The sequence below is a fragment of the Sorex fumeus genome, unplaced genomic scaffold, assembly GCF_029834395.1.
Source record: "Sorex fumeus unplaced genomic scaffold, SorFum_2.1 ptg000075l, whole genome shotgun sequence".
NCBI lineage: Eukaryota > Metazoa > Chordata > Mammalia > Eulipotyphla > Soricidae > Sorex > Sorex fumeus.
This window is the reverse complement of record NW_026606132.1, coordinates 96,626-105,320: the sequence shown is the minus strand read 5'-3', so window position 1 is coordinate 105,320 and position 8,695 is coordinate 96,626. Positions and strand designations below refer to the sequence as shown.

At 38.2% G+C, this 8,695-nt stretch overlaps 2 pseudogenes; one reads left to right on the top strand and one right to left on the bottom strand.

Moving 5' to 3' along the window:
* Positions 1-253: 253 nt before the first annotated feature.
* Positions 254-530, top strand: LOC130038433 (transcription and mRNA export factor ENY2-like; annotated as a pseudogene).
* Positions 531-4,378: 3,848 nt separating this feature from the next.
* LOC130038328 (ubiquitin-like) lies at positions 4,379-4,806 on the bottom strand (annotated as a pseudogene).
* Between the last annotated feature and the right edge of the window lie 3,889 nt (positions 4,807-8,695).

The window sequence follows — 8,695 nt, the reverse complement described above, 5'->3', positions numbered from 1 at the left end:
TTTGATTCTGTCACCTTTGCCAGTGTCATTGTATCATTGAAGACACCTTTGAAGTCCAGATCTTGGACCATTCTGCCTATGTTTTCCTCGATGTATTTTATAGATTCTGGTTTGATCTCAAGGTCTTTGATTCACTTTGAACAGGATTTTGTGTAATCTTCTGGGTATTTTTCCTTAAAACCTTTGACACCCAATTCTGGGCAGCTGAAGAGTGTTGTGGAAAGGGATAGCCCTTGCCCACGGTGATGTTAGCAAGATGAACAAAGATGCTCAGATGAGAGTAGCGATTAATCAAAAGTCGATAGAAATCAGAAAAAGAGAGCATCTCAAAGAGTTTCTGCAATCTGAAATAATTGAATGTGGCTGGAAGGATCAATTGAAGGCACACTGTAAAGAGGTAATTAAAGAAAAAGGACCTAGAACACGTTACTGTTGATGACTTGATGGCAGAAATCACACCAAAAGGCAGAGACCTAATATCTGACAATGTACAGAAGCTCCTACAAAGAATAAGAAAATTCCTTGCTTAGTGTGCTAGCTTTTAAGATTGAATTAGATTGCATTGTTTTGTGGTATTTCTGGAAGGAAAATTTGCCATAAATTAGGAAATGATTTTCCAAAATAAAATTCTTTATTGTACCATGGTACACAGTTTTCAGTAATGATGCATACGTTGTATTTATTTTCCCTAAATATGTTATTTTAATAAATATTTCATCACTGTCACTGTCCTGTTGTTCATCGATTTGCTCGAGTGGGCCCAGTAAAGTCTCCATTGTGAGACTTGTTGTTACTGTGTTTGGCATATCAAATACGTCACGGGTAGCTTGTCAGACTTTGCCATGCAGGCGAAATACTATCGGTAGCTTGCTGGGCTCTCCAAAAGGGTTGGCTGCGTGCAAGGCAAACACCCTACCCACTGTGCTATCTATCGTTCCCTTTCAGTGCCCAGACTCCAGAGTCGTCTCTGCTGCACAGAATTGAAAGGTTGGGTTTCCCCAATGCAGAGCAACATTCTTATCTCAGTCTTTCCTGCCCATCTCACTGCCGTCTGTTAATCTTATGTTAATTTTGAAGATCATGTCACATGTACTTGCAATTTTTTTGTGTTTGCCACTTCTTGAATCAATTTTCTAAGTTGCTTGTGTCCAGATAGAACCCCATTTGAATAACCTTGGAATACGTACCCGCCCTTCTTTAAGAACTTTATTATTTTCTGGCACAACAGGATGACCCAGGTTCACTTTTTACTTTCTCTGCCCCCAACCTAATACCAGCTATTTCTATAAAGAGTCGTTGTTTTCTTTTATTAATAAATGCCATTTATAAAAACAATAAATGAGCATTAGATGTCCTCATTCACACTGAGTTATCATTATTTCAAGGATATTTAATTATACATTGTAAAGAAATATGTTTTTTGAGTTATGAGTTCATTCTCATACAAGAAAAATAACTTGTTTAATAATATTTATATTCTCAATACCTATGCTTTTCTTATTTCTCTCTGGAGTTATCCTAGATTCTTCCTTTCTTTCTTTCTTTTTGAGGATTCTTTTTTTTTTTTGAATCACTGTGAGAGTCAAAGTTGATTGTGATTCAGTCATACAAAGTTCCAACACCTGTCTCTTCAGCATTTTACTTTTCTTACCACCATTGTCTCCAGATTCCTGCACCACCCCAGCCCCTGACCCACGCCACTAACCTGCCTCTATGGCAGACACTTTTCTTCTTCTTCTCTCTCTCTCTCTCTCTCTCTCTCTCTCTCTCTCTCTCTCTCTCTCTCTCTGTGTCTGTCTCTCTCTCTTGCTTGCTTCCTCTCTTTCCTTCTGGGCATTATGGCTTGCAATACAGGTACTGAAAATCTATCATTGCTATCACTTTACCTACTCTCAGCTCTCAGTTCTTGGCCAAGAGTGATCATTTCTACTATCATTATTATAGTGGTCTCTTCTCTAACTGCCCTCTCCTCACACCCTCAACTGTGACAAACTTCCAACAGTGGACTAGTCTTCCCAGCCCTTGTTTCTACTGTTCTTGGGTATTAGTTTCATACTATGTTTTTCACATACCACAAATGAGTGTAATCATTCTATATCTATCCCTCTACTTCTGACTCATTTCACTCAGCATGATACTCTCCATATCCATCCATTTATAAGCAAATTTCATGAATTCATTCTTCCTGGTATCCTAGATTTGTTCCCTTTAACAAGATTACCTGTTCACATTTTAATCACTTAATCACTTAATCCCCGTTATTCATCGATTTACTCGAGCGGGTGCCAGTAACGTTTCCATTAATCCCGGTTGCGTGCTAGTGTAGCCCAGTCGTATCTGTTCGTTCTAGGAACATTCAGAGCCTCAAACCGATCATTCAGGGTGTTGACGAAGAAGTCTGACCATCTTGTAGGTGGGCGCCCATGTGATCTTTTGATGTCCCGTGGAATCCAATCAGTAATGGCTCTAGTCCAGCGGTTGTCTGTAAACCTCATTATGTGTCCAGCCCATCTGATTTTTGATGTCTTGGCAAATGAGACAGCGTCCCTGATTCTTGACCGTTGACGAAGATCAGAACTCCGGATTCTATCTCTCATTTGAGTGAATCGTGATATTCCAAGCATAGCTCTTTCGATTCCTCTTTGAGAGACCCGAATAGCGTTCTCATTTTAGACAATATAAATAGAAACATATTTGAAAGGTAAAATAATAAATCAACCACAAATGTCTGTGACAACCGCTTTTGCCATGCTAAAATATTCGTTCCATTCTTTTCTCTATATATTTGCCTTGGTGTTAAGAGAGCACAGAAATGTTCAATCTATAACAATAATGTTTCTAAAATCATTCAAAAATTTAAAATGACTAATCTACTCATTTTCTCTTACTGGATAACAATTACCACAAATATTAATGGCTTCAGACTGGCACACATCAAAAAGAACAAGAACAACCAGTGCTGGTGCAGATTGTGTAGAAAGGGACTCTCATTGATTGTTGTTGGGAATGACGATTGGTTCACCCTTTTTGGAAAAGAATATGGGCATTTCTTCAAAAACTAGAAATTGAGCTTCCATATGACCCAGCAATACTACTTCTGTGAATATATCCCAAGTGTGCAAAGAAACACAATAGAAATGACATCTGCACCTGTATGTTCATTGCAGCATTGTTCACAATTGTCAGAATCTGGAAACAACCCAAGTGCACGAGAACAGACGACTAGTTAAAAAGTTTGGTACATCTACACAGTGGAATACTATGCAGCTATTAGGAAAGATGAAGTCGTGAAATTTGGTTATAAGTGGATGGTCATGGAGAGTATCATGCTAAATGAAATGAGTCAGAAAGAAAGGGACAGACATAGAATGACTGCACTCATTTGTGGAATATAAAATAATATAATATGAGGCTGACAACCAAGGACAATAGAATATTGTCAGACAGAGCCAAGAATATCGTTCTATGGTTGGTAGTCTGCCTCATGAGCCAGGGGAGAAGGCAGCTGAAATAGAGAAGGGATCACTAAGTCTATGATGGTTGAAGGGATCGCTCAGGATGGGAGATACATGCTGAAAGTAGATAAAGGACCAAATGTGATAGCCTCTCAGTATCTCTATTGCAAACCATAATGCCCAAAAGTAGAGAGAGTATAGGAGAAATTGTCTGACATAGAGGCAGGGGGAGAGGTGGAATGGGGGGGGGTAATGGGGACATTGGTGGTGGAAAATGTGCATTGGTGGAGGGGTAGTGTTCAATCATTGTATGACTAAAACTCAAATATGAAAGCTTTGTAACTGTATCTCACGGTGATTTAATTTAAAATAATTAGTAGCTTAAGACTCACTTGTGTTTATTTCACACTTTTATGTATGTGTGTTGCGGGGGAGTCAAGAATCCAGGCCTAAGTTAACTATGTAATCTTCTTGGGTTTTTATTAGACTAAAATCAAGGCATCGGCTATGGCTGTGATCTTATTTAAGGCTCAAACTCTAAAGTTTATTCACATTTATGATAAAATTAAGTTTATTATAGTTGTTTTCTATCTATAAGTTGTTAGCTTTCTGCCAGTGTTGCTCTTATAAGTTGTCCTCAAGTCATAGCACATTATCCTTTCATAACAATTTACTTCTTCAAAACACACAACAGTCTCTAGTCAACTGCAATATGATCATCAGAGTGACTTTCTCATAATCTTGTCACAAAATATTATCTAATCAATGAAATAATTGTCCCATCATATTCATGTTTGTTTTTTGCACAGATGTATATTTTGGTTTGGTTTGGTTTTGAGATACCAGGTATCAACACAGGACCACACACACAAGATATGTGTTCCGCGAGTGAGTCACATTCCCAGCCCCCATATTCATATGTCTTACCCACATCTCAGAAGAGGTGATTTATCAAGTTTGTGTATACCATACTTGTTGCTGTGCCCGCACTTCTTCTTGCGGCAGTTGACGTGGCGGGGGCGCAGGCGGGCGTAGCACTTCTGGCAGATCATCTTCTCACAGTTGTACTTCTAGACCAGCTGGCGCAGCGAGGGCCCAATGATGCACCCACGAAGGTGCAGCACCAGATACAGGGTGGACTCTCTCTGGATGTTGTAGTCCTGAGAGGGTGTGGCCATCCTCCTGCTGTTTGCTCACAAAAATCAGGCTGCTTGTCTGGCGGGATCCCCTCCTTGTCCGAAATTTTGGCTTTGACATTCTCAATGGTGTCACTGAGCTCCACCTCAAGGGTGATGGTCTTGCCCATCAGGGTCTTCACAAAGATCTGCATCTCTGCGTCTCCCGCTCGGCTGCCTCGTTAGCAAGAAAGAACATAAATTTATTGTTTTAAACGTAAGTTTTTATTACTGAGATATAACCTACCTATAACATTCTATAAATTTAAGGTATACATATGATTTGTTATATTTATATAGTGCAATTTGATTACTATGATATTCATATAATCATTTCTCTTTTTTGATGAGAAGATTTAAGATCTACTTTCTTAGCTATTCTGAAGTGCATAATACAGTGTTAATGACTGTAATCAGGATGTTATGCATTAGACTTCCAGAATTTATCTTCTGTTTGTAAGTTTGTACCATTTAGCAACATTTCTCATTTCCCTCCAACTCTATTCCAGGGTAACCAACATTCCACTCTTCCTTCTGGGATTTGAACATTTTTACGTTCAACAAATAAGTGACATCAAACAATGTCTGGTCTATCTTCTCTGTGTGGCTGTATAAAGCTGTCAGGGACCATCCATATCACATATGACTTGATATTCTTTCCTTGGACAGAATAATAGTTCACTCTGTGCATATATATCTCACACATCATATATCAATGTTAGTAACATATAAAAAACATATAGTATTTTATATAGATACAAAAATGTATTACACCCTCTGTATCCATTCATCTGTTTCCATATCATGGCTACTGCAACGAACACTGCAAGAAACATGAAAGTATTGCAGCACTCTTTACAATAGCCAGAATCTGGAAAAAATCTGAGTGCCCGAGAATAGATGACTGGTTAAAGAAACTTTGGTACATTTACACAATGGAGTACAATGTAGCTGTTAGGAAAGACAAAGTCATGAAATTTACATACAAGTGGTACTACATGGAAATTAACATGTTAAGCTAAATGAGTCAGAAAGAGAGGGATAGACATAGAAAATTTGCATTCATCTGGGGAACATAAAGTAACAAAATAGGAGACTAACACCCAAGAATGGCCAAGATTAGGACCAGGAATTTTGCTCCATGGCTTGGAGGCCAGTCACACATGCTAGGGGAAAAGGGAGCTCAGATAGAGAAGGGAGCACAAAATAAAGGGTGTTGTGAAGACCCTCCCAGGATGGGAGAAGCATGCTGAAAATAGACTATAGACCAAACATGATTGCCACTCGATGCCTCTTTTGCAAACCACAACACCCAAAAGGAGAGAGAGAACAAAAGAGAATGGCCTGCCACAGAGGCAGGGTGGGATGGGGGGGGGGGGATCGGGGGTGGGAGGGATACTGGGATCCGTGGTGGTGGGAAATGGGCACTGGTGGAGGGATGGGTATTACATCATTGTAAAATTGAAACCCAAGCTCAAATATTTGTAAGTCTACAACTGTACCTCATGGTGTCTCACTAATAAAATTTTTTTTAAAAAAAGAAACATGAAAATAGATATATCTTTTTGATATCCTATTTTCATATATGTATTTTGTTTATTTTGACTGCTTGGTTAGTTTGGTTTGGTGGGGGACACTCAGAAGTACACAGAACTTAGACATAGCTTGGTGTTAAGGAATCACTTGTGGTAGTGTTTGGGGGAGCCATATGTGGTGCCAGTGATTGAACCCACATCGAACACATGCAAAGCAAGCTTCCTACCTACTCTACCATCATTTTTGCCCCAATCCTGTTTTCAGCTCTTTGGATATTTACCCAGAAATAAAAAAAATGGATAACAAGTTGGTTATATTTTTTATAAACTACTATAGTATTTTTATAATGGTTGAACCAACTTATATTTTCAGTATAGTACACAAGGGGTTCCTTTTGTCCTCACTAACAATTATTATATCTTGTCTTCTTGATTATGGTCGTTTGAATAGGTGTGAAGTGATAACTCATTGTGGTTTTGATTTTCAGTTGTCTAAAGATTAGTGATGTTGAGCGTCTGTTCATTCTTTATCAAAAGTTTTAATGTAATTGATAAACTGTAATTCTGTAAAGTTATAACTATAAACATTTTATCTTTATAATGAGCTTTTAAAATAGAAGGTTACCCCCTTCTTATCATGTGATCCTTGAACTTTTAGCCAGTGAATTGCAAACAGAACGTATCAGCTACAGACATTGCAATGTTTTTTACTCAGGTCTTCAAGTGTATTTTCAAACTTCCATTAATAATTTCATGCTTTCTTACATGGCAAGGGACATGCGCATTGGAATTTTCCATTAGGTTTTGAGCATGAAGACACTTGACCCAAAACATAAATAAATTGATTCCTGCAACTTACTATTTGGCTTGAAATTTCAAGGACATCTTACCCATCCATAAGAATAGTAGAGAAAAAGAATCCTGATTGAAATATATAACATACAAAAGAGAGCAAGGGTCTATATAAAGTTAAAAGAAAATAATAGACCAAATGGAGGAGCCTCAGGATGGGAGATGTGTGCTGAAAGCAGATAAAAGACTAAACATGATAGCCTCTCAGTATCTGTATTGCAAACCATAATGCCCAAAATTAGAGAAAGTATTAGGGAAAATGTCTGCCATAGAGGCAGGGGGTGGGGTGGGGAGGATACTGGGGACACTGGTGGTGAAAAATGTACACTGCTGGAGGGATGGGTGTTCAATCATTGTATGATTGAAACTCAAACATGAAAATTTTGTAACTGTATCCCACAGTGATTCAATAAAAAATTTTAATGGAGGAGCTGGTATTAGTTTTAATTTAGACATTCTAGATCAATTTCTCCAACAACACCCAAATGTGGAAATTGAAAACTGAATTCTTAGAATTGGAGGTCTGAGACTACAAAATGGCATTTTAAGCAACTTTATGTCTTATATTCGTACACACAGAAAACATACAAAATCCCACTGATAAAAGTGGGCTCTCTCTCCCTTGACCCTAGTGTACAGGGAGAAGACAAAGAAGGAATGAAATAGAGGGGTGAAGGGAGAAGATGAGAAAAGGAAGTAACAAGGGGACAGGGTTCAGGAGTCTCAGGTACATTAGTAATGTTGGGGAGGGAGTGCTATAGATATATACCCAAACCACAGACTCAACAACAATAAAAACATACGATCCAAACTACAACTATGAAGTTTCTTAAATGTGCCTACTCAAGGTGGCAGGTTGGGGGTTAGGGTGAGGAGGGAATATGAGGGCATTGGTAGAGGGAACTTGACACTGTTGGTGGGCTTGGTGTTGGAATATTTTGTACCTAAGACTCAACTATCAATAACTATGTAAATCATGGTTCTTTAATTAAATTTTTAATGTAAATAAAAAATAAAGTGGCCTCTACTGATAAACAGTACATCTTGCTCTTAGTTATATTCAAAGGCCTCATCTGCCTCTAGTCTTCAATATTTCCATGGTATTCTGATCTGAAATGACTTTAAAGATGTACTATAATAAAAAAATAGGACAAGAGCATGAAAGCAGAAAAGAGATTATTGAAAATATTGAGAAACTTGGACTTGTCATAAATCCAAGGAGAGAACTATCAATTTAACATTTTTCAGAATAGTAAAAAACTTTCAGGCATTTGGAAGCCACTATCATTATGCAGCAACAACAGCATTGCCAATATCCTTTTCCTTCTGCAAATAAAAGAATGTTAAAGCACTAGTCCCAGAACTGCACTGCCTTGTTACATACTACAACTCTTCCCAGCACAGTTGACACCCTATGTTCTACTTTCATTATCCATGAATCTGGAAGCTAAAATTTTTAGGCAATGGGTGAAGTAACAACTTCCTAATTCCCCACTGTCTTGATGGTGGCAGAGGTAGTATTTTTGGGTGTATCACATTTATGAAATGTGTATCCATCACCCACTTTCATAATATTCCAGTGTGACAAATCACTCTAAAACTGTAGTACTATCTTCCTGTTGTTCATTGATTTGCTCCAGCGGGCACCAGTAACGTCTCCATTGTGAGACTTGCTGTT